The sequence below is a fragment of the Diorhabda sublineata genome, chromosome 9 (assembly GCF_026230105.1).
Source record: "Diorhabda sublineata isolate icDioSubl1.1 chromosome 9, icDioSubl1.1, whole genome shotgun sequence".
NCBI lineage: Eukaryota > Metazoa > Arthropoda > Insecta > Coleoptera > Chrysomelidae > Diorhabda > Diorhabda sublineata.
The window spans coordinates 21,327,260-21,351,356 of record NC_079482.1 but is presented as its reverse complement, the minus strand read 5'-3'; positions in this window follow the sequence as shown (position 1 = coordinate 21,351,356).

Sequence of the window (24,097 nt, the reverse complement as noted above, 5' to 3'; positions counted from 1 at the left end):
AACATCGACAGCAGAGATATAAGAATTATTTAAAACCTCTTTTGGAACCAGAAAGCACAGGTTAGGTTGCATCATCACGCAAAACTTCAAAGTTTTAAGAGGGATACGCCAGGGCTAACGCTCTTGAGGGTTTTGATTATGGAGTTAAAGTTAATGGATACCCGCTGAATAATATTCGCTATGTGGACGATACAGCAATACTTACAGACAACGTATTCGAGATGCAAAATAAATAATATTTGGAAACCATATGGCTTAAAAATAATTGCAACAAAAACCAAGTGCATGGTAATAAGTAGAAATGCAACTGCATATAGATCACGCCTATCGAGCAAGTGAAGACGTTTAAATATCTAGGGATAACTATAAATGAGAAATGGGACCCTCAGTAGGAAATTAAATGCCGCTATGAACACTCAAGAGAGGCATTCATTAAATTTAAACCGATTTTTGTGTAACCGTAATCTCTCTCTCTTTTGACCTTCGGTATAGAATGGTCAAATGATCGTCCATCAATAAACTAGAAGCCTTCGAAATGTGGACCCTTCGAAGAATGTTGCGTATACCATGGACAGACAGAGTGAGGAAGGAGAATGTACTAAGAAGAGCGGGGACAGAGAGAGAGAGTGGTTCAACTTGATCAAGGTGTGAAAGGTTGGAGACTTGGATAACGTTCTTAGAGGAGAAAGATATACAATACCCCAATTGATCATATAAGGAAAGATCGAAGGACAGAGAGGCGTAGTCCGGAAACAAATGTCATGGCTACGCAATACAAAACATTGGACTGGCATACATAACACCGGTGAGTTGTGACATGCCGCTATAAATAGATGTCTGACCATAAGATAATCGCCAAACCACTGTAGGTGCACGGCAGTAGAAGAAGAAGAAACTACCCATACTAGTTTTGATTTCAAATGCAGATCTAATGTTTCAATTTCACTATATGTCAAATGACGATCTTACAATATTAGTATACGCACAACAGCCGACTTTAGACGACCTTCACGAACTTTATCCTGTAGTGAATCACGATCTCTATTGAATTCGAGAAATCACCGAAAAAGACGGTAGCTCGAGATGGTGCTTCATCACGTTTAATCCACGTCGAAAGTTATATAAAAGCTTCACACGAAAATGACCAGAATGAAAGTTTCAATTATCTGCAAACAATTCAAATAGCACTCGTATGATAACATGAGTAAGTTCACCATTGAAAATGTCAAAACTCTTTGATGGCATCGTCAGATTTGACATATTCACATTAGTGTTGCTATATCTCAAAATTTTAGTAGAAACTTTCGTATTTATCACATGTATACATTGTCAAATCAAAATAAATGTAAGTAGAGCGGATAATAAAATTAAATATACGGCAATTCTAAAATATTAAAAATTTTAACATTAAAACGTTAATTAGAACGTAGAATTAAATACTAATATTATTATACAAGTCGCTCACATCGTAGAAAGCAACAGATTTGATTTTAATTAGCAAATGATTGTGCATTTGCTTCGCAGTGTACACTATTGAGCATTTAAGTAAATCTGTATGTGGACTAGGTAAATAAAAGTCGTGCTCCGTGTTCCTAAGTAGAAAGCTGTGCAATGATCTTTCTAAAATAGGAGAAACATGATTATGGATTCTAGTGTTTGTCAAAGTGCGACTCCAGAGCCACATTTGACTTTTTGGCTCGTTAAGTGTGACTCTGGCACAAATATGCACAAAAATCAAATGTTATTTTGAAATACTCTATAAATCGAGAACATGTATAATTTTTTATTTAAATTAGAAGATGGATAGTTAATTAAAATTTTATAATGTTGTCAAAATATGATCAACGAGTTCAATATTACTAATTTTCGTGAACGTAAACACAAACCATGCACAAACTACCAGCTACCTGGAGATTAAGTAATTTTATCTTTTGCTTCATAACCAGGGCCGTATTAAGATTTATAAGGCCCGGGGCTAAAATAATGACGGGGCCCCCTTAAGGAATTCGAAAACCCGGAAAAATTCACAAAATAATATCAATACGTTAGATTTGTGGTATCAACGCATCAAAAAATACAGAATGATTTCCAACTGATGAGGCCCTCTTGGACCTGGGGCCCGGGGTTATAGCCCCCCAAGTCCCTAGCTTAATCCGGCCCTGTTCATAACAAGATACGTTGATTATCAATAGAGAACGTTATTTGAGGTTATTGGGATAGAAAGAAAATATCTGACATGTAACCATAAAAAAAGTACCCAGATGTAATTAGTAGTTTCTAATCTAACGACGAACTGAACGTTTCTTTTCCACCGGTTTATATACAACGAACATATCAAGTCCTTCGTTATTTAATTGAGATCCTCCATTTTGAATAAACCAGTATTCGATATTTTACTATAAAAAATTTATCATTTGTTCATATTCATTCACACATTTTGACGTTAAATAATAATTATTTTCTGTAATGGAATATTTTGTTACACGAATTAATGAATGAACAAATTAACCTTTCAAACTTTTAACGAGATAATCATGGCATGATCTTAATTCAACCATCTGCTTTAAACGTACGCTTCAGCTTAATGCATCCATTCATAAATAGCGAGTTGTGGTGCTACACTATAACATCGACATTGACATTTGACATGTTTTAATTGTGGTTCATTGATTACGCACCGAGCCGGATGTGAATCACATATGCAATCCGTCAAATCCCGTTCGTTTTATGAATGTAATTTTAAGAGCACGAGTCAACTTTTTATTTTGAGAAGTATGAAATCATTGCGTTTGGTTGGGTTCGAGATTACACTATTTTATTTCCTTTTTGTCAAATCAGATTGAGCAAATATTCATTTTCTTTTATTTCACTTACTTATGATATGCTTTATGCCCAAATTATGGATGTAACGTAACTAGATTCTTAATAAATGACATATAATACAGTCTGAGTTGCTTGATAGATTCTCAGCAAATTTGATTTGAAAAGGTTTTGTAATTTGTAATTTGGCCGATATTCTAACATTCTTTTTCAAGAATTTTATTGAACTAACACGAGACTTCGTAACTTTTGTCCAATAATTTCCAAATTCATTGAAAAATTAGCGAAAATATAATTTTTATTATTGAATATAGTTTGCATTAAGGTTAACACATTTTAATCCATCGATGTTCTAATGCATCTCTAAAGATAGACTGTTCAAAGTCCGTTATTTATTTATCACAGTAAGTTATCTGAAGAACCACGTTTACCGCGAATGTCTTCGAATGAGGTGGTAATCGCTGGGATCAAATCTGAAAAAAATATAGCAGAACTGCTTGAGCTACTGATGCCCCGTGACTGGTTGCGTTATCCCGATGCAGGACAACTCATTTGCGTAATTTCCTTGGCGTTCCTATTTCATCACCTCATAATCTTGGAGCTAAATAGGCATGATAAACATTCTAAAATTATTAAAATTGAATCTATTAAAATCACAACTTTGGTATCTCAAAATACGATTATGATTTAGAGTTTGATACCGCCAGTTTCTCGTTACGATCCGTCTTGATACTGAGATATGAATCTACGAAAATTAGATTTCAGTCCAGTAACTTTATACATCACAGCATGCGTCAAATCCGATAGTTCTGATTTTTTATAGACTTGTTGGCCTAATAATCCTCGAGCGCCGAACGCAGGTTTGTCAAAAATCGAAAAAATCGGGTTGCTTACAAAGAACTAGTTTTTGAAAAAACATTTTTGAAGCAGACTAAATTTGTTACAATATTATACTGGAACAGTCTTTGTTTCGAGTCCTAGTTTCCAAGATTAAGCCTTTCATTTTTTTCTTCTTCGCAATTTATTCCAATTCTGTCTTTCGCATTGAATTTCGACTCTGATTATACTAACGAAGCCCTTTATTTTATGATGGGATGTTAAAAAAAGAGAATGAAATTAAAAAATCAAAGAGGAAAGTGAGAAATGTAGAAGAATTGAGAAATTCTTATTTTTGTAATGGTACACTCATGTTTTAAAAATAAAAGTAAGTTTTGCTAGATCTCTGATATCGTTTATTATGTATTAAGCTACTAATAACGAGGTAAATAAGATAAGCACAAAAAAAGTTAATAAGTTAGGTAATATCCAAACTAAAACAATTAAAATAATTTAGCTCTCGTGGAAGGTCCCGGTTCAGGTTTGTCTGTAACTGGATCGACGTATTGGGATGGCTATTTTCATCAGCGGATGGTGGTTCGTCGACGTTTTGCGCCCACAAGCCATCCTCTATTTCAACATCGGACAGATCTTCGACTTCTGGGATATTTACTACTGCAACATTAGATAAATTGTCACAAAAGTCCCCGCTGCAGTCCCACAACCCTTGGTGCAGGCGCAAGAAATCATCTGCTAGAGATGTTGTGGACCTGCATCTCTCGTCATTATTTTGAAGTTGAGGCCTTGTGGCGTGGATAATTGACTTCTCATCGTTGTAACGGTAGCGAATTTTCCACTTATTCCGAAAAAGCGGACGACCATTTGCTTCGAAGTGCTTCGTGCGCGGAAAACTTTTGTTGGATATGGCTCTTCCTGAAAGACTTAAACTAATTTTGGGTTCATGATCTCATAGTCGTCTTTTGAAGCATCGTGCAACACACGCTATTAGAAATTCATTGGCTGGTTTTAGTTTAAGCACCGTTCATTTTTTGTACAATTTGTTTGATATTTTCTATGTTTTTTTAAATCAAACTTTTTGTCCTCTGTAGATTAAACTGATATAAAATAAATGTTGCAAAAAGCGTATCTATCGGTATTTTAATTCGTAATAATAATAAAATTCGAAAAACAGACAACATATTTGAAATATTTAAAAAATAATGAGTGATGCGATAATTTTTGTGGAGTGGTTATTAATCAATAGATCACCTTCATCATGAATATCAAAATAAGAATAAAATCAAACTAGTACTTTATTCTAATAAGAAAAATTGATTTTTCCTTAGAACTTACATCTCAAATATTAAATTAATTTACAAAATTGAGCTATAAATTTGAATTAATTTATTTATAGCTTTTTCATTCTTATAAATGTGAACCATTTTTAAAAATTCTCTTTTTCATGTATTGGATTCCTTTTCAAGAATTTTTGAATCTTTCTTGGTATGTTTTTGTAATAACGCTACTAACAATACAGAAGTTGAAAAAATGTACGTTCCGAATACCAGTACCCGATAAATGAAAACCAATTTAAAGGTACAGCTGGGTTGATAAAAGTTACTATCCATTATTATTCCACCTGCATCCGTAAATACTGTATTACCTTCTTATATTTATTTCCAAACTAACCCATTTTATTGTGTATTGAGGTATAAGTTAAAGAGCTTAAAATTTGAATAGGGAAGTTATCAAAGCCTACATACAGCCAAAACAGCTTTGTGCATTTGTCCAAATTCCATCACACAAGGGCATAAACAGATTAAATGCTGACCATATGTGCACGTTATTCTCAAATTTGCGGTACTTAAGTTGGATAAAAGTAATATAATTGTTAAATCTGGTCAATTTAGACATTCGACGTTACATAAAATCCCATCAACCTGAAAATCGGAAAAATTGTTTAAAATACAATTGAAAATAAAATTTGAATGTTTCCCATAATTTCCGTGTATGGAAAAAATTTTATTCAAGGTCAAAGGTAAAAAAAATGAGTTATTCGCAATTTTTAGCTAAACGGTAAGTTTTATCATGAAAATACTTCAAACAAAAATTATAGATCATAAAATTATCTACAAAAATTATCAACAAATTATCTATATACTTTTTTTCTTACAAGCCACTGTTTCTGAGATATAATAATTCAAAAAGTTGTAAAAGTTGTCGTATTTAATGGTTTCATCAATATATTTTCAGCATTAAACTTTTCTTACAGCATTGAAATGAACCGAGACTATTTGTAAGAAATTTCTGTTGACTGGTTGGAACTGTCATAAGTTCGTTAAATAAATTATCAATTAACGAAGATGTTGCTAAAGTTCGGCGATGTTGTTCTGTAGCTTTCGTATTTCTCGTGCAATTATTATAGCCATTAAATGCGATAGTAAATCTGAAACATTATAACTTTTACAACTTTTTGAATCGTTATATCTCACAAACGATGGTTCGTAGAAAAAAAGTCTTAATAAGTTTTTTGTAGATAATTCTATGATCTACAATTTTTGTTTGAGGTATTTTCATGATTAAACTTACCGTTTTGCTGATAATAGCGAAAATTTTACTGATTTTCAGATTGATGGGAATTTATGTAGCTTCACTCTTATTTTTTTATCTAATTTGTCCGTTCTATTTGAAGGACAATTTTGTTATAAAGTAACTGTTATGAGCAGGTATATGAAGATGTTTCCAACCAATTATAAAAAGTCTTATTCTAGATAACATTAACATTTGCCAAAACAAAAGACGGAATTTTATCTAATATTTTTTCTATACCAACACGTATATGATCACACAAAAAAAATGAATATGTAGACATATCGGTCAGTTTATCAGATTTTCACGAAATATATTAGTAAGAATGAGCGATTGCTCTTATGAATTAATAAATAATAAGCGAAGAAGGTGTATAGTTCATGATTACCCTAATAATCTTAAAATAAATATGAACTAATTTACATGGTATTACATCATAAACGGTAATACGTTCCTCCTCCGTAGTCTATTTTAGCTTGACTTTTAGCATTGACATTTTAAGTCTAAGTAGGACCATAGAAACTAAAATTTTGATCAAAGAATACGTTTACTCCTGGTAGCAGAGCGTCAAGGATTTAGAAAAAGTTAGATATAATTTATACAAATTACGAAATTTCATCATCCATTCAAAAGCAGTTGTTGTCTATGTATGCTTTATTTCTTGGTGGCTAGAAATCATCAGGGGTAGCGGAGATTTGTGCTGTACAGCATTGTTGTTAAAACAATTGCAAAACTAGTGCAAAGAATTATATATTATATTGTTTTTCTGTTTATATCGAGCAAAAATAATAATCTAGAGGACCATCTCCAGGTATTTCCGATAACCATTACAAAGAAAATATCTCCATCCTATGAAGAGAGGTACAAAGCCATTTCTATTATAATTGTCAACAGTATCTTCATATTTATTCAAGTGAGTATCGAGGAAATGTTTTGATAAAAATTGGAGGAATAAAAACTGATGTCAAAAACATGGAATGCAAAGGATAATTCAAACAAATTCTTCCAGTTTCAAACATACTAATGCGTATCGTCAATATCAGGAATTTACTCTTAACAAATAATCTTCAAACAGGTTCAAGGGATGAACAAGTTTTAAACTAAGACGTTTAAGCCCCTGGTTAAGTTTCGTGTTGTAAATTGTATTTTTCAATGGTTTTTATAATTGTAAATAATTCTTCTTTCACCTCACTGACTTGGTGTGGCCTATTGAAAAATAAGAAGATTTTATTTTATTGAATGTCTTTCAGTTTTAATTTTCTTTAATTCAATGTTTACCCCTTCGAAAGAGCTTGACTATTCAAGAGATAAGTATCTTTGTGGGAATTCGAATAAAATTGAACGATTTTTTCTGGGTATTTTTATTATGTTTGTTTGTCATTGCAATAAATATTAACTCCATAGAACTATGAGAAATTCTTCAGTAATCATGTCATTCACTACGTATTTGCAATATTTTCCACGTTTTGTAAACAATTTTTATTTTTATCCATTCTAATTTAAATATTCTTCCATGGATCGTAATTGATTGATAAAAAATTCGCTTAGGCCAATACAAAAGTCATAATTAAAGGATTTATAATTGTAGAATATAAGGATTTAATTTGAATCTATAATAAATGAATAAAATATTATTAAACATTCTCATCATTCGTCATTGGTAGTATATTTTTAATGGAAATAATCGTGATTATCGATTGATCTAAATCAATACCTAATTTTGCTGTTAACGCTGCATAATCTTTCTCTATTTCAATTACTTCATCAATGGTTCCATTTTTTTAGTTTTAGCTTAGTTAGCTTCAGTATTCATAAATTTCAAATAAATAATATGATTCTGGTCACATCATAATCCTCAACGATTTTTCTTTCTGTCAACCATTGTTACAAACTTTGATGCTTTTCGTTCCTTGTGCGCTCTATAAAAGTCCAAAAGCTGTTTAATGTCTTACTGCACACTTTCACCTAAACTGTAAACCAGAATAAACAAATAGTTATAGTTTTCATTCTAGTCTACATTTGTCACTTACCACCGTGTAAATGATCTTGCATTTCTATTTTTTCTTACAATAACTTGAAATTTACGTTTTTATCTTTGTTTTCTGGTATAAAAAATCATCTCTGGTTATATATTTTTTAAGAAATTCCTGGTAATATATTGCATCCAATTAGATTTTATTGTGATGCTTTTATAACAGTAGGAACTGAAGTTGAGAGTTGAGAGAGAGAGTTGAGATCAAGTATTTCATAGTTAGTTCTTTGTTCCTAAATACCCAAAATTATCATTTATATTTGAGGTTATGATAGTAGGACTGCTGTTATTTGATAGATAATGTAGCAACGTGAGATTATCCATTTTAAACGGTACATCGGCATTCATTTGCCAGAAGTGCTCAAAAAAAAATCAAAGAAATCAATCGCAGAAAACGAATCATACTCAATCTCGACACACTCGAGCTCTCACACATCAGTTCAAACAATTTTGAACAGTCTAAACATCGAATTGATAGGTCATACGCTGTATAGTCCTTGTTTAACACCCAATGACTTTTTGCATTTTACCGCAGATCAAAAATAAATTCGATGTCAACGTTTTTTTTACAACTGAAAAAGCGAATGATGCGTTCACATAGTTTAGAGCAGCTTTTCTCTTTCGTAAATCATTTTCAAAATATTTATTGCTAGTTTTAGTTGACAGAATTACACCATATTAACTCTTAAAAAAACCAGATCCTAGCTATGGAAATTGAAGTACACTCCTATTGTAGCTACCCATGGATCTGGGAGTGCACCTGGACCACTTTGGGGATCACTGTTTAGAGCTATCTCAATAGGAATGGAAAAAATTACTGGTTCAAAAGCATGTATTGATATTGGAGAATATTTTGTAAAAGAATAAAGACATATCCAATTATGAGTTTGTTTTTATTTGTCTATCTCAAATCTTAAGTAGCAACTTTGTTTCTTTTTGTCGGATCCAAACATACCTCGTTGCAAAATTTGTATTGCATGCATTAATCTCGAAATAACCTTACCTAAAAACGTTCATTAGAATAATTAAGAGAAATCATTTTAAGTTAAAGCAACTAGACATCTCGATGACAGTATCTGCAGGAATTAAATATATTTACTGGCAGTGCTTGCGACAATAACGACGTCGGCAGTGATATAATTGGTCTCATTTTCCCTATCAGGCGTACTAGGCGTCACGAAGCTTTATATCGTGCGTCGCGTTCTCGTCGTGTGGTTTGCCAACTTTGCAAAACTCGATTCGCTATTGCTGATTCCGTTCAGTTATGTTGAAACAATAATCATACACTGTTCAACTATCTAAACGGTAATGATAATTTTTGTTGTATTTTGTAGCATCAATTATATTTCCTTACAGGTGTTATTGCGGCAAAAAATGTGGACGTTGACGATTTAAATCTGAAGATACAATCGTTTTTACCAGAGAACTTGGTATGATACACTTGGTATCATACAAATCTATTGATACAGCTTCCGATTCCAGCGAAGCTGTAAATTTTCCAACAGAGTTTTGAACTCACTGGATTTGCTAGGCATGCCACCGCATTATTTACAATTGAAGGTTATTTCTCCGATTATTTTGCTTCGTAATTTGAATCCGATACGGCTATGCAACGGTACGCGATTAGTCATTCAAAAATTAATGAAAAATGTTATCGAAGCCAGCATTTTAAATGGCAAGTTCCGAGGTGAAAATATATTAATAGCACGAATCTCTATTATACCTACAGATGTGCCAATTCAATTTAAACGTATTAGATTGGCATTTACAATGACTATGAATAGGTCCCAAGACCAAACGATGTCTGTTTGTGGCTTAGATTTTAGCACACCATGTTTTTCACTCGGAAAATTTTACGTGGCCCGCTCTCGAGTGGGTAAACCATCCAGTTTGTTCGTGTTAGCTAAAGTTGGGCTAACAAAAAATATTGTTCATGCTATAGAATTAAGAAATTGATATTGTTTGTTTGTGTTACTGTCGTAATTAATTGATGATATATATAATTTTAAGGAATAAATTATAATAAATAAAATAAAAAATGCCTCTTTCGCCCATTTACCACGTCCTTACACACTTACAATAAGTTCGTTATTTTTTTTTACACTAATAAGTAATTTATATGGCAAAAAACGTTTGTCGGGTCAGCTAGTAAATATATAACATTCTGAAATACTAAAGTACAATCAATCAAGGGTTGTGAGTGGTTCAAATTGGACGACAACCAAAATAGAATCAGCACCTAGAAGTAGAAGTTAATTGATTCCTTGTAAATGGGCCTATAATTTTAATACCGTTACAGTAGAAATTGATAACAACATAAGATCAACATTTTTTATGTTTACCAATATTATGAACGTAATGTTGGTTTCTATCAACCTTGTCCTCGCGTCGATTCAACTTAGTTGGCTTATTGGCTTTTCATGACCTTCGGGGTAACATCTTCTTCACAAGACCAACTACAAGATAAAGAAACCCTGAAAAAATATAGAATTATCACTTAATTTAATTTTTAATTTATTAAAAATTGCTGAAATGAACCAAAAAGAATATATATTTGTTATTTATGAATTGTTCCCAAAACATAATCTTGAAGCTACGAAATTAATGACATTGAACTTATTTGGGCCCACTGTAAGATCTATTATAATAAGTTTATTGGTAAAGACGGATACGGTGATGAAAAGCTCTTGAGTATGTAGAAAGATGCATTGTAAAATTGTAGTGCAAATGCTATATTTGTTGGAAACACCGAAAAAATAATTGGAGACTGGTTTAGTCAAGAAAGAAATTTGGTGAATACAGATCCAGTGATAATAAATACTGGTAAAGACAACTCAGATTTCCAATTGTATGAACTCTAAAGCAAGGTTTTCTGCTGCAATACCACAGGCTTGGTCAAATATTCTACTCTCAACCCTATTGATGGACTAAATATTACGTCACATCATGGTTTATATTGATTTTGGATTTTGTATCTTCTATATCCAGTATATCGATATTGGATGTAATTCAGTACACAGAGAGATAAATGTATCGATACTTCAAAGGAGACTAAAGAATCGGAAGTACACCACAATGTAGATATGAGATACAAGAAAAGTACCAATAGAACTTGGGTACAAGCAGCTAAAGACAAGAACAAATTTAATAACATTAATGAAGATTACATCCAGAATTGTATGCTAAAAAACTGAGAAAGATGTTGTTATTATATTGTACAAATGAATTTGTATTGAACACATTTGCTGTGTGTGTATTTACATTTTTTTTTAATTTGCTGGGGAGTGAATGAAATTTTCATGATTCAATAGACTACTTGTTTTTGTACTGCAAACAACTGTGTCAGGGTGGTTTTTTTAACCAATGATTTAAACAATATTATAACATAAAACTTTCCATATTAGATATTGGCCTTAAGGAAATCTGATTAAGACGTTTCAAATAATCAAATTAAGTACAATACTATCTAATAAATTCGAAAACGATTTACCTTCCGACATTTTCATCGGTATCAATTAATACGGTAATTTTGAGAATGAGGATTTTCTCTTTACGTTAGATTAATCTCAAATTAATGTTTCGGAATATATCTTTACACAGCTTTGATAAATAATTATAGATAATAACAATTAGATTAATCTTTATTCGCAAATAATTAGATAATTTGAATGCTAAGCGACTTGTGGATAACTAAATATATATGTTTGTAGCTTTATATTTTCAGAAGTTATTTTATGTGCATGAATTTGGAGTTTAGCAATATATGTAATGATAAAGCTTTTATATAAGGCGTGTTTATACGAGATGTGATTCAAGAAAGTAGGACACTAGAAAATGGAGAGATTTACAATAACGAAATATTTAGGCAGGACGAAAAATTCCTAAGGAAATATTTAACGAAATCTTGAACTTTACAAGCAAATCTTGAAAAATACAATATGAAAATAAACATAGATAAAACGATAACAATTATCATAAGCATAGAAACATAGTATCAAAATAAGAAATAGACAAATAAAACAAAAAAGAAAAAAGAAAACTTCAAATACCTGGGCTTAATGATAACGGGAGATGGAAAATTAGAGAAAAAAATAGCAGAAAGAACAGAAAACTATTCAATGCGACGAAAACATCTTTTTTAGGGACAATGAAATACCCAAGTGCAAAAGAGTGACACTAAAACGATACAAACAATGGAAATTAGTTCCTCGGAAAAATTGAAAGAAGCAAAATCTGATCAGACCATTTAAACATACATATGCATATTATAGAGAAATAATAAATACAAAACCTGCAAAATAGCAAATAGAAGAAAAATATCTTAGACGATTCTCGAACGTGTGAAAAAGATTTCTAATGAAATAATATTTGAAGCTAGAAAAATTTAACCAGAGCTAGGAAAAAAAAACAAGGTAGGCCTGGCTGGACGAAAGCCATAAAGCCACTGAGAATAGAGGAAACTACACGAGCTGCTACCACGTACAAAGAATCGAAAGGAATAGAGAAAATTTTGAATAAAAGACTCGATGAAAAAATAGTACCAATTTCCACGTCTTACGCCTGTAAGGGGAAAAAGACATAAGTATGTTTTATACCCCCATGTATGTCACAATTTGTGACAAGTTTGAACCCATTCTGGTGTGAAACGTGGTTCGTGAATAATGCGATAACATAATGTGTTGTTTCAAGCTGAAAACATTTGACAACGGAGCTCAGATAATATTAAATAACCTATGAAGATAATTACTAATATCAAAACCGTTTACGAGTGGTATTAGTAACTTAAAAGTGGAAAAGAGTTAATAGATGAAAATAAACAGTGCAAAAAATGAACAAACATATGATAGGGGGGTATTGGGACTTTTTATTCACGAGTTAGGCCATTAAAAGTCTTCCTGTCTGTTTACAATTCACCTCATTCATCAGATTTCGTATCTTTCGACATTCCCACAAAAAATAGACTAAATGGAATGGTGCGACTCTATGAGATGTGAATCTTATGGGGTCCTGTGGGTTTATTTTACTCATAAATTATACTAATTATAAATCAGTTTTTTCAATTAACATTTCTCCAGAAATTTCCAATCTGGGAATGAATTATAATTATTAGTTTTTTGCCAAAGTTCACAGTTCGACTATTGTTTGAAAGGGTTTATCGTTCTACTGACTGACTATGGATATGTTTGCCATATCTATTTCCGATAGTTTCTACCAAATTGGTACGTAGTTACCTTACACTATCTGTACCTTTTGCCTGGTAGGTGGGTTTCTATTGGTTCTGAGTATTTGATTTCTGGCTTATATCCACGTTTCTCCGTTTTGATTGCAGCGTCAGAGACATCAGTACACCATATCATTGTATGATTTCTTATTGATTTGAGTGTGTCATTTTTCAAATTGTTTTTTTGTCTGTTAACAATATTTAGAACTTTTTCTCGAAATTAACTTTTTTCTGGTAATTCCAGAAAGGAAATTTTTGCTAGTAGATTCTTTCATTCATCTAGGAATATAATTCTCCCCTTTCTTAAATCATCTTGGACAAACTTCGACAAACGGTGCAGTAGAGTTGATACTATGACAATTTTTCCGTCCTTGGACAAGTTTTAATATGCACATTGATCTCTGCACATAGCTCGGATGTCGCTTGACGTTTCTTTTGCAGGCTGTGAGCAATTATTGATCTCATATGTAGGTTCTACATCCCCACCTGTTGTCATTTCTTCTTCTCTACAACTTGATGGCCATCTTGAAGATATTCTTATTTCCATAGAAGTCTAGGGCTATTCAAAAATACTTAGACGTACTAAAACGTATGCTATAACAATTTCTTTTCTTTTCAGCCTTAATTAGAACTCAGGCTAAGGCTTAAACCATAACTGCGTTATGTTGAGTCAATCTTGATGATGATATCGCTCAGAGTATTTTCAAATTTACTATTGGTTTACAATTTCTACAACAGAGAGTATCTGCTTGGGTTAGTTTGCTCAGTAGTTCATGTATTACTAGGCCCTTCAAGAATAATAATGTTACAAGAATATGTGGTATAATTTCGTTGCAGATTATCAACGAAATTTCTTTTGTTTTCGAGTATAGCATGTCCACAATCCAGCGGATTATAGATCTATTCACACCAGGTAGGTTTATATGAACTTATTTTCTACGTTTGCATGGAGTTGCTTATTTAGTTTCTGTTGATCTAACTGCTCTATAAGAATGCCGACTGGTTTGTAGAGAAATATCCTTAAAGTATACATCTTTCATTTGATTGTCCAGTATTTTTCTATTTTTAAAACTAAGAATTTAACGATTATAGGTCTGAATGATTTCAAGTTTGTCCAAGACAGAAACTTGAAATAGTTGTGATTTAAATAACAATAGTAATAGTTTGTTGAGTCAACATCAATCAACATCATAAATAATGTAAAAAGTATTCAAAGTATGACAATATAAAATCAACTACGATCATACATTCCAATCATGATGAAGACATATTCGTAGACAAAAATGCTAATTTCAACAATAGCTGTGACAATCGTTGACCATTTAAAATCGAAAGAGGAGGTATTTTTTCAGGCCCTAACATATTATATGATAATTTCTTTCAACAATGTTTTATTTTTCGAAACGAGGGGTGCGGCATATGCTTTGGTCAGAATATTATCTTGTAAAATCACAAATAAGCAACCTAATACTTTTGTATACGATTCATTGTGCATTTGTTTGTACGCATCAGGTTATCTCATATTCTAATCTCGTTCGAGCCATTCACAGTAGACAGGAAAACAGTTGCACTTTTTACCCACCAAAAAAACCATCTCGTATTACTTAATTGAAATATTAGATCGGAAAAAAAACTGTGAAATCTTTGAAGCACGTAAATCTACTAAGAAATTTACAAAATGGGATTTAAAATGTGGTTAGGATTTAGGTCAAGTTCTAATTCGTACACTATTGTTGGTGATAATATTTACAATTTACTAAAAATTTTTGGTTTAGTTCATCCTATTAGGTTGAATGAAACGGTGGAATCATATTTCTTCAATATTTGATCGCATAACGAGGAAGCGAGCTCGTAATCACGTTAAAATATCAAGTTATAACAATTCTTATAAAAATGGTAAATTAGTAAACTATAAACTTTTGACTTCAACTATATTTTTTTCAAATTATTCATCAGACCAAAAAGAAATGAAAAAGCATCAGCAAGACTTATACGTCGTCCAAGTTATTGCTTTAATCGAAAATGGACTGTTCAGCAAGCTGATGCTAAGCAATTGAATATGACCTGCGCAGCGGTTTAAAGAGTGTACCAGCGTTATGAGAAGACTAGATCCTCTCATAGGCGACCTGCAACAGGCATAAGGCGATTAACAACCGCTTTACGGTGTTAACAACATTAAGAAATCGTCACCTCGATGCCGTTCAAATGCTACGACAGCTCCTTGAGGTACGAGGAGTGATTATTAGTCAGTGGACTGTAAGACAAAGGCTGTAATACAATAATCTGACCCCTAAAACACCTGAGACTTGTACAGGATCATGTGAAATGGACGTTGAAACAATAGAGACGTGTTCTGTAGGAAGGTAGAAGTAGGAAAGTGGTAACAGGATCGCAACCAGTTTGAATAATCGCATCAATGAATTTTGGCCCGAATCACTGCGTAGAGTGAGGATATGCTGTATCACCAAGGAGGCGACGGTTCTATCAGAATCGTTCACCAGTAAAAATGATTATGATTATAGCATATGGCGTCTAGTGTACTTGTTTTTCACTTTATTTCTCATGGTAGAACCATGTCACTTGGGAACGTAAACTTTAGGAAGACTTTAGGAAGACCTCCAAAAAGATGGACATGGACATGGACATCAACATCTCAAGGATGACAAGTTGGAAACTATAGGCAAAGGCCGACAATACTTTGAAGAAGAAGAATGATCACCGCACTACAGACACCTGGTGTGACGTTCGGGATAAATGTGAACAGTGCAACAATACTGCACTAAAATCCAAGACCATATAAAGCAGATTGCGTATTGCAGCTATTTCGACGTTGAGCATCCACCGTACTCTCCCGACATTTCTTCCTGTAACTTTGCCTTCACTACTAAGGTAGCCATCTTTTCCAAAGATAATGGTAACTTCAAGAAAAAAAAACAGTCATCATGACTTATTTCACTACCCTCGTAAATATTTTTATTAACATATATTTGCTGGGGTGCGAGATCTACAGACCTAACCTAACCATCAGCAGCATCTAAGATTTTCCAAAATTAGCAAAATATAATATGAAATATTCAACAAAAACTGATAAAAAAAATTATTTTTTCCAAGAATCAGTGCATTTTTGGTATAAGGTTCATAATGATAGAAAAATTGCGTATTTTGAATTTTTCACAAAAAAGCTTTATAATTTAAGAATATTTAGGTTAAGTAAGGTTAGGTTAGGTTAGGTTAGGTAAGGTTAGGTTAGGTTAGGTTAGGTTAGGTTAGGTTAGGTTAGGTTAGGTTAGATTCTTCTTTATTTACAGTAATAGACATTTCAAGCTAAATACAGGGATAGAAGATACCGTTTTTATACCTGCAAATGTGCGCTCGATGTACCCTTCTATATAATCTGTGCGCTCGAGCCACCGTGCGCTCGACTCATGTGCGCTCGACGCACGCATTCCATATGTTGAATTGTACGTTTACAACCATCGTATAAAGCTACTAATCGAAGAAACAAACTATTAAGTTTAATGCATACATATCAAGACATCCTTTATAGATTTTTTTATTAATTTTATGGTGAATTTTAATTTGTTATTGTTCTACTAAATCCAATCATGAGGCCACCACTGGTTTTTTAATTAGCTTCTCGCACTGCCGGCCTTTTTCTGTGTAAACAAAGATCAAAATTTAGAAAAAAATTAATCGTTTCTTCATGGTGAAGCATTGTGACCACCACTGTTTGGTAATATTTAGATGGTGAAATCATTAATCACGGGTCGGTATTTTTGAAAAAGGATCTTTTTCGTCTCAATGGGCGTGGCGGGCATAAAGTCCCATGATGAATATTTCAAAAAACTGTCGGCAAAATGCCACACAAATAAAACAAACTATCGTTGATGTCTGAATTTCATTGGAATTTTCGGAAACAAACATGTCAATTAGTTATTCTTCTGGAAAAATACAATGTCATGGGCGTAATCACTTTTCAGACGTCTTTAGTATCCAATTTTCATATTTATTTCGAACCAACTTCTTACAAAAATGTGTGTCCGAATTATTATTCGAGAAAATAGAATAGAAAAAAAAATACAAAAATTACGATGACCTCAAAAAATAAATAATCTTCTAGTTGTATATCTTATATAGAATGTCTCAAATTGGAATAGTACATATTATATAAACTGATACTGTAATCTACTTCATATTTTGTTTAACATCTTCATCATCGAAAAGAAGAGAATAATCATGTTATGAATCGATTTAGTTTCTTCTTTATTTAGATGATAATATTCAACAAAATCAATCTTTTCGAATTAGTACATTCTAGTAACAAAAGCAAAGTAGTATAAGTAATCTTGTAAACGTGAATTAGTCTTCATAGTTTGTTATGAAGTTATTCTTACCCATAGAGGAAAGTTCCAAGGGCACAAACTTGGCACATGCTTGGCCCAACTATGTAGAACTCTGGTCCAAGCTTGCAAGGCAGGTTTGGCCCAGTCTTGGTAAAACTCTAAAGTAATAACGATGGGCCAAGTTTGGTCACCAAGACTGGGCCAAGCTTAAATACAAGGGCTGGGCCAAGCTCAAATGTCAGGGCCAACCTTAACTGCCAGAACCGGGCCAATGTTAAATACCAAGACTTATTCATTAAATAACTTTTTCTTCTTTATCTTATTCAGGTATGTATATGCCTATATGAGTAAGCCAGATTACCATGAACTGTTTGATTAGGGGTTTTGACATACAAAAAAGATAGGAAGGCGTTTAGCGTTATTTTGAGTAAATAAAAAATAGTAATGATTTGTTATTTAATGCAACAGATAAAAAAATATGTTTTGCGAATGAAAAGCGTGATCAAGGTTATTATGAAATATTGAATGATTTTGTCGACGAGTGTATTTTCTTGTACTCTTATGTCCACAACAATCGTTTACAATCAGTCAATTCGGCTTCGAAGAGCCCCCCGCTTGCTTTGATCCTTAATACACATAGGTAATAATTCCCAGGGCTTGTTGGATGTTGAAAACTCAGCGGGACAGATACTCGATAAATCGAGGTGTATCGCGAAAAGAAAAGTTAATATTTATGGATTGACTTTTTGATGATATAAGTGCCATTACTTATGGGAAAGTCGTTAGGAATACAAATCATATAAAACGAAGTAAGTACGTAGTATTCAGGATTCAGTTCCCAGAGTTTTTAAAAGTACACAAATTGTACTCCAATTAATACGCTGGTTTCACAGGTAATACTGAGAATAAAATTTTGAACATTAAACACGATTTAACACTGTTGATGTTTAACTGTTGATGAAAAATGTGAGTGAGTTTTATGTATCTAACGCCTCAATTATCTCGGAAACAGCTATAAAGGTCTTGTAATACGGTCGGAATTGAGGTGGTATTTACATTATTGACAGATCATTCCTTTTTCCGGAAAAATAATGAACTTTATTTTTCCAAATGGATCACCCTGTATATTTTTCGCTTTTGGAAATCCTATTTTTCATGTAATATGATCTTTAAAGGTTTGTTGTCATGTTAGAAATAGCTCCACATATGTGAAGTAGAAAAATTACGAATTTTAGAAGATATACAGTAAAAGCGATAACAGCGGATACTCAAAATGTTGTCAACTTACTTCAATACAAAAAGCCATGCGATTTTTGAAACTTTGCAATACATTTTGCAACATCCGTGACTGCTCAACTCCTCTTCTATCTGTGGTAATCCCTGTTTGATATTACTAGCTTTCGATTTAGTTAGTGAAAATACAAAGTAGAGAAGTGTAGAAAATTGGCAACGATCCTTGAGATATGCTGTTGCCCAAATTTTTCGACAGAAAAAATTTGGTCGATTTGTAGTATCAGAAAGGGATATTTAATTTTAGATGAAGAAGAACACAACAGAAGAACGATAGAGAATTCTTTTGGTATTCTGGTTTCTAAGTGGACAATTTTCAAAAATATGTCTGTTAAAAATATTATGTTAGTTGTTTAAGCATCAGTGTGTTTGCATAATTGGCAGATATAACATAAATGTTTTACCTTTCAGTCTTTCGCTATCTCTCGCTTTTTTGCGACACTTTTGTATCCTGCATAGTCTATTATTATTTTTTGTTCATGTTTTCTTTTTCTTCTTCACCTTCTGGAATCTTCCAATCAACTTTTTTCACATTTCATGCTTTCCTGAAGATGACCTATCTCGTACCTTTGGGAAGCTAGCTACTGTAGTCTCTTATATAATTAATACTTCCGTCCTAGGTTAGTTTTTAACTATTTTAAATATCTCTCGTTGCCAAATTTGTGGTTTTTGGTTCAGATTTTGCAACTGCAAATCATTATTCCTAGCTTTTCATTTTTCTGCAATTATCTATCCAGACTTTTTCGAACTTTCCTCTTCGTGAACCCATCTCTTGATCCAATTTGTTAATTTTACGGAAGTCCAAACTCCTTTAATATTTTTAATTATTTCTGTGTGTATCATCTGATGCCATACCTATTCCTTAGATTCAATAACTAATTTCCTTTATATTGTTAATACGGAGATGTAGGATCTGGTATTTTTTCATCATTTCCATGCTATCTTTATAGAAATTACTATTCCTTTTTTGTAATAGTCGTCTTTTGACTTTAATATGACGGCATCGTTTATGGCTTGCAGGTTCCATTTTTCTGATTTTAGCATTTCGAAGCCATTAGGTTTAGCTTTATAATGAGTGTTGTCTATTGTTGTTATTGACATTAACTTTTTTTCCGGTAAAGAAAAAATATCAAACGAAAAGGTATTTTGAACAATGAAAAAGGGTTTTCAATAACATTAAAGAAAATACAAGCTAAAATTCGTCAAAATAATAATTTATTTGTAATTTTAACTTATTTCAATATTGATAATGCATTCGATTAAAAAAAAGAGTTATAAATATACATAGGAATGTGACACATAAGTATATTAATTTATAGTCTTGAATTTTTTTACTAATTTATTTATTAATACAGTTTACTACGGCTTATGTATTAATAAATCTGTTAAAATACCTAGTGACCAAAGGGTATTCGAAAAGAAAACTTTCACTTTCAAATTAAAATGAACTTAAAGTATGAAAAGTATAAAATCTTAGGATTTTGAAAGCAACATTTCGATAATAACTTTTTTTTTCATACTGTACTGTAAAGTCGACTTCACAGTATTAATTTGAGTCCGGAAAATGGCAATTTACGGTATCCTTGTATTTTACAGTATACAAATTCTCCCAAACCCGCTTGAAATAATAATAATTGTTTACAATGTTACCTTTAGTGCCCTCAGATAATTTTGCTTTTTATTTAAAACCGAAAACAGTATGAAAAAAAAAACATATCACGATATACGTCTCTGAAGTTATTATTAATGTACTCGATTACTTATTCTTGACTCGGCTCATCCGTCGCCTCGTCTATAAACATCTATCTCGTACAGTATTAAATCACTGCTTTCTGGAAAACTATAACCCCGATCGATTTTTGAAACTCTCTTAATTAGCATCTTTTCTGTGATATTTAAGCCGAAAGATACTGGGAGTCACAACTATACATCAGGAACCCATAATTGTACCTACATCAAACTTGTGGATAATTCCCCGTTGCAAGGAACCACAAAATTGCATCCAGACGTTCACATGACATCTATGCATCGCCAGAACATCGGCCATAGCATTTAATTGTTAATCTATTAGATGAAATGTAGCTAAGGAATAATAAGAGAAAATAATGATATTTCTAATAAAAATAACTGGTATTGGTTTACGAATTATAATCAACATCAGCCATGTTGCCTTTTCGTAAACTATAACCCCGATCGATTTTTGAAACTCTATTAATCACTAGATTTTTAGGGATATTTCATCCGAAAGATTCTGGGAGTCACAACTATACATCAGGGATCCATAATTGTACCTACATCAAACTTGTGGATAATTCCCCGTTGCAAGGAACCACAAAATTGCATCCAGACGTTCACATGACATCTATGGATCGCCAGAACATCGGCCATCGTATTTATTTTGTTAATCTATTAGATGAAATGTAGCTACAAATTCAGATCACACTAAGCGAACTGTTTACATTATCACTTTACTTTTAACAGTTATCAAACGCGCGTCAGAAAGTGGAGTCGCCGTGGAGATAACTAAAGGTTTCAAAAATTCCAACATTGATCAGATAGGAATTTCATATTACTTCTACTACTCCCACTGTTAGCTATGCTTTGTGTAATATGGCAATCATCATAACCACTACAGAGTGAGTTTGTAGAAAAAATATAAATCACCGTATTAAAGTCACTTAAATTTAATTTGGAACTAATGCTGTAACTAATGAATTAATTAGAAGACTTCTTTCTAAACCACACACATTACCACCTCATGGTCAAACTAATTCTGTAAATACATTAGAATTGATGTTCAAAATGGTCTCCTCAGTAGGTATACGGATCAGCAATACTGAATTCTCTGAAATACTTTTCAATAAATAAATTACAAAATCACACTCTATTGTATTTGTATAAAACGTTGTTAATCAAATGGTTGTCGTTACAACTAACAAGCATTAACATCATAAATTTAAGAGATAATGTCCTTCCTTAGTTTCTTCTGTAACAATGTCATAAAAACATGATTTGAAATTCTTTAAAATAAAGATACTTTTAAAGCGATACTAATCCACCGTAACACAATTGCAAATATGCAACGTTTCCAAATAATAATGGCCCTGTATACTAAATGTTTTGAATTTGAGTTTTATGATCGTTTTGTTGAAGAATCTGTGGGATGCCGGTAGCCGTAGTTAGTGTCACATTAAACCGGAAAGCTGTATAACTCCAGTCGGTAGGTGACAATGATCATTCCAAGATTTTTCTGCTTATTTTTTGGTTTTATTTATGGTTGTTGTGGAGCATTTCTAGTGAAGAGCTAGAAGTATCCTTAGAATGAAGTACACACATGGTCTGGGTTTTGAAAGATTAAATATAATTGAGCTTTTAAACAAAAATTTAAAAGCATAACATAGGAACAAGCAACATAAAATTCTGGGTGCATTCTTTTCTTATTATTTGAGACACATTTGATTTTTATTTCTATTGGTCAATATCCTTGATATTTTCATAAATAATTGAACGTTTTAAACGCTGATTGACAGTTAATTGAATAAAATGTTCAATATTCTTTGTATCGAAATAATATTTTCCTAAAATTTATGAAAAACACAAAGCTCGGGGTTCAATATAAAAATTCTTTCGAACAACACACCCTGACCGGACTAGTACTTAATGGTAATAAGAAGGATATTTCTAACAATTTTCACCGTCCATGTAACTGGAGAATTATTTCCTCGTGCGGAATGGGTCTATATGTAATTTAAAAATGTATTAGTACAGACAAATTAGCCGATTTTGAGCAAAAACCTCAAATTATATTGGGCGGTTTTGATTTTATAGATTCTGGGAGATTTTGGAATAAAGAATAAGTCTAGAAGCTCTTAACAAAATTACAGGTACGGATCTTCGAAATTTGTTCCTAATCTCAAAATATTCACCGTAAAATGGGTTTATACACTCAAAAATATTTTAAATCGCGAGAGCTCGAAAACTACGAGGAATTTGAAAAAAAGTCCTGGAACAAAAAATGTATAGCACAAAATTCTCTACAGATTAGACTCCAAGCTCAAAATTTTCACTGTAAAATTAGTTCATGTACTCAAAATCATTTTAAATTGCGGATAACTCGAAAACTATGCTGGGACAAAAATGTGGAGCGCAACATTCTGTACAAAAAAGATTTCAATTTTTATCTAACCTTAAAATTCCTATTATAAAATGGGTCTGAAAATATTTTGAATCGCGAATAATTCGAGAACTACGTAGAATTCGAAAAAAAGTACCGGAGCCTAACCTAACCAAAACTGTTGAGCACAAAATGAGTATCTACATTTTTGTGAAAGAGAAACTATTCAGAAGTCTGTGAATATTGAAATAATAATTGGGCGGTTTTGATTTTCTAGATTCTGGGAGGTTTCGGGATACTGAATAAGTCTAACCAAAAAAAAATTACTGGCAAGATTTTCGAAATTTTGGGACTTGAAACTCAAAAAAATTCTGATACGCGAATAACTCCAAAACTCTAAGGAGTTTGAAATAACTGCCAAAACAAAAAATGTAGATTATAAAATTCTCCACAAAAAAGTTTGCCAGGTATTTGTTCCTAATCTCAAAATTTTCACCGTTAAATGGGTTTATACATTAAAAAAATTTCTCGAAAACTACGAGAAATTCGATAAAAAGTCCTTGAAAAAATTTTCTGCAGATTGGTCTCTAAGCATGTTTTCCTAACATCAAAATTTTCACTGTAAAATTAGTTCATGTACTCAAAATCATTTTAAATTGCGGATAACTCGAAAACTATGAGGATTTCTACACAAACTGCTGGGACAAAAATGTGGAGCGCAACATTCTGTACAAAAAAGATTTCAATTTTTATCTAACCTTAAAATTCCTATTATAAAATGGGTCTGAAAATATTTTGAATCGCGAATAATTCGAGAACTACGTAGAATTCGAAAAAAAGTACCGGAGCCTAACCTAACCAAAACTGTTGAG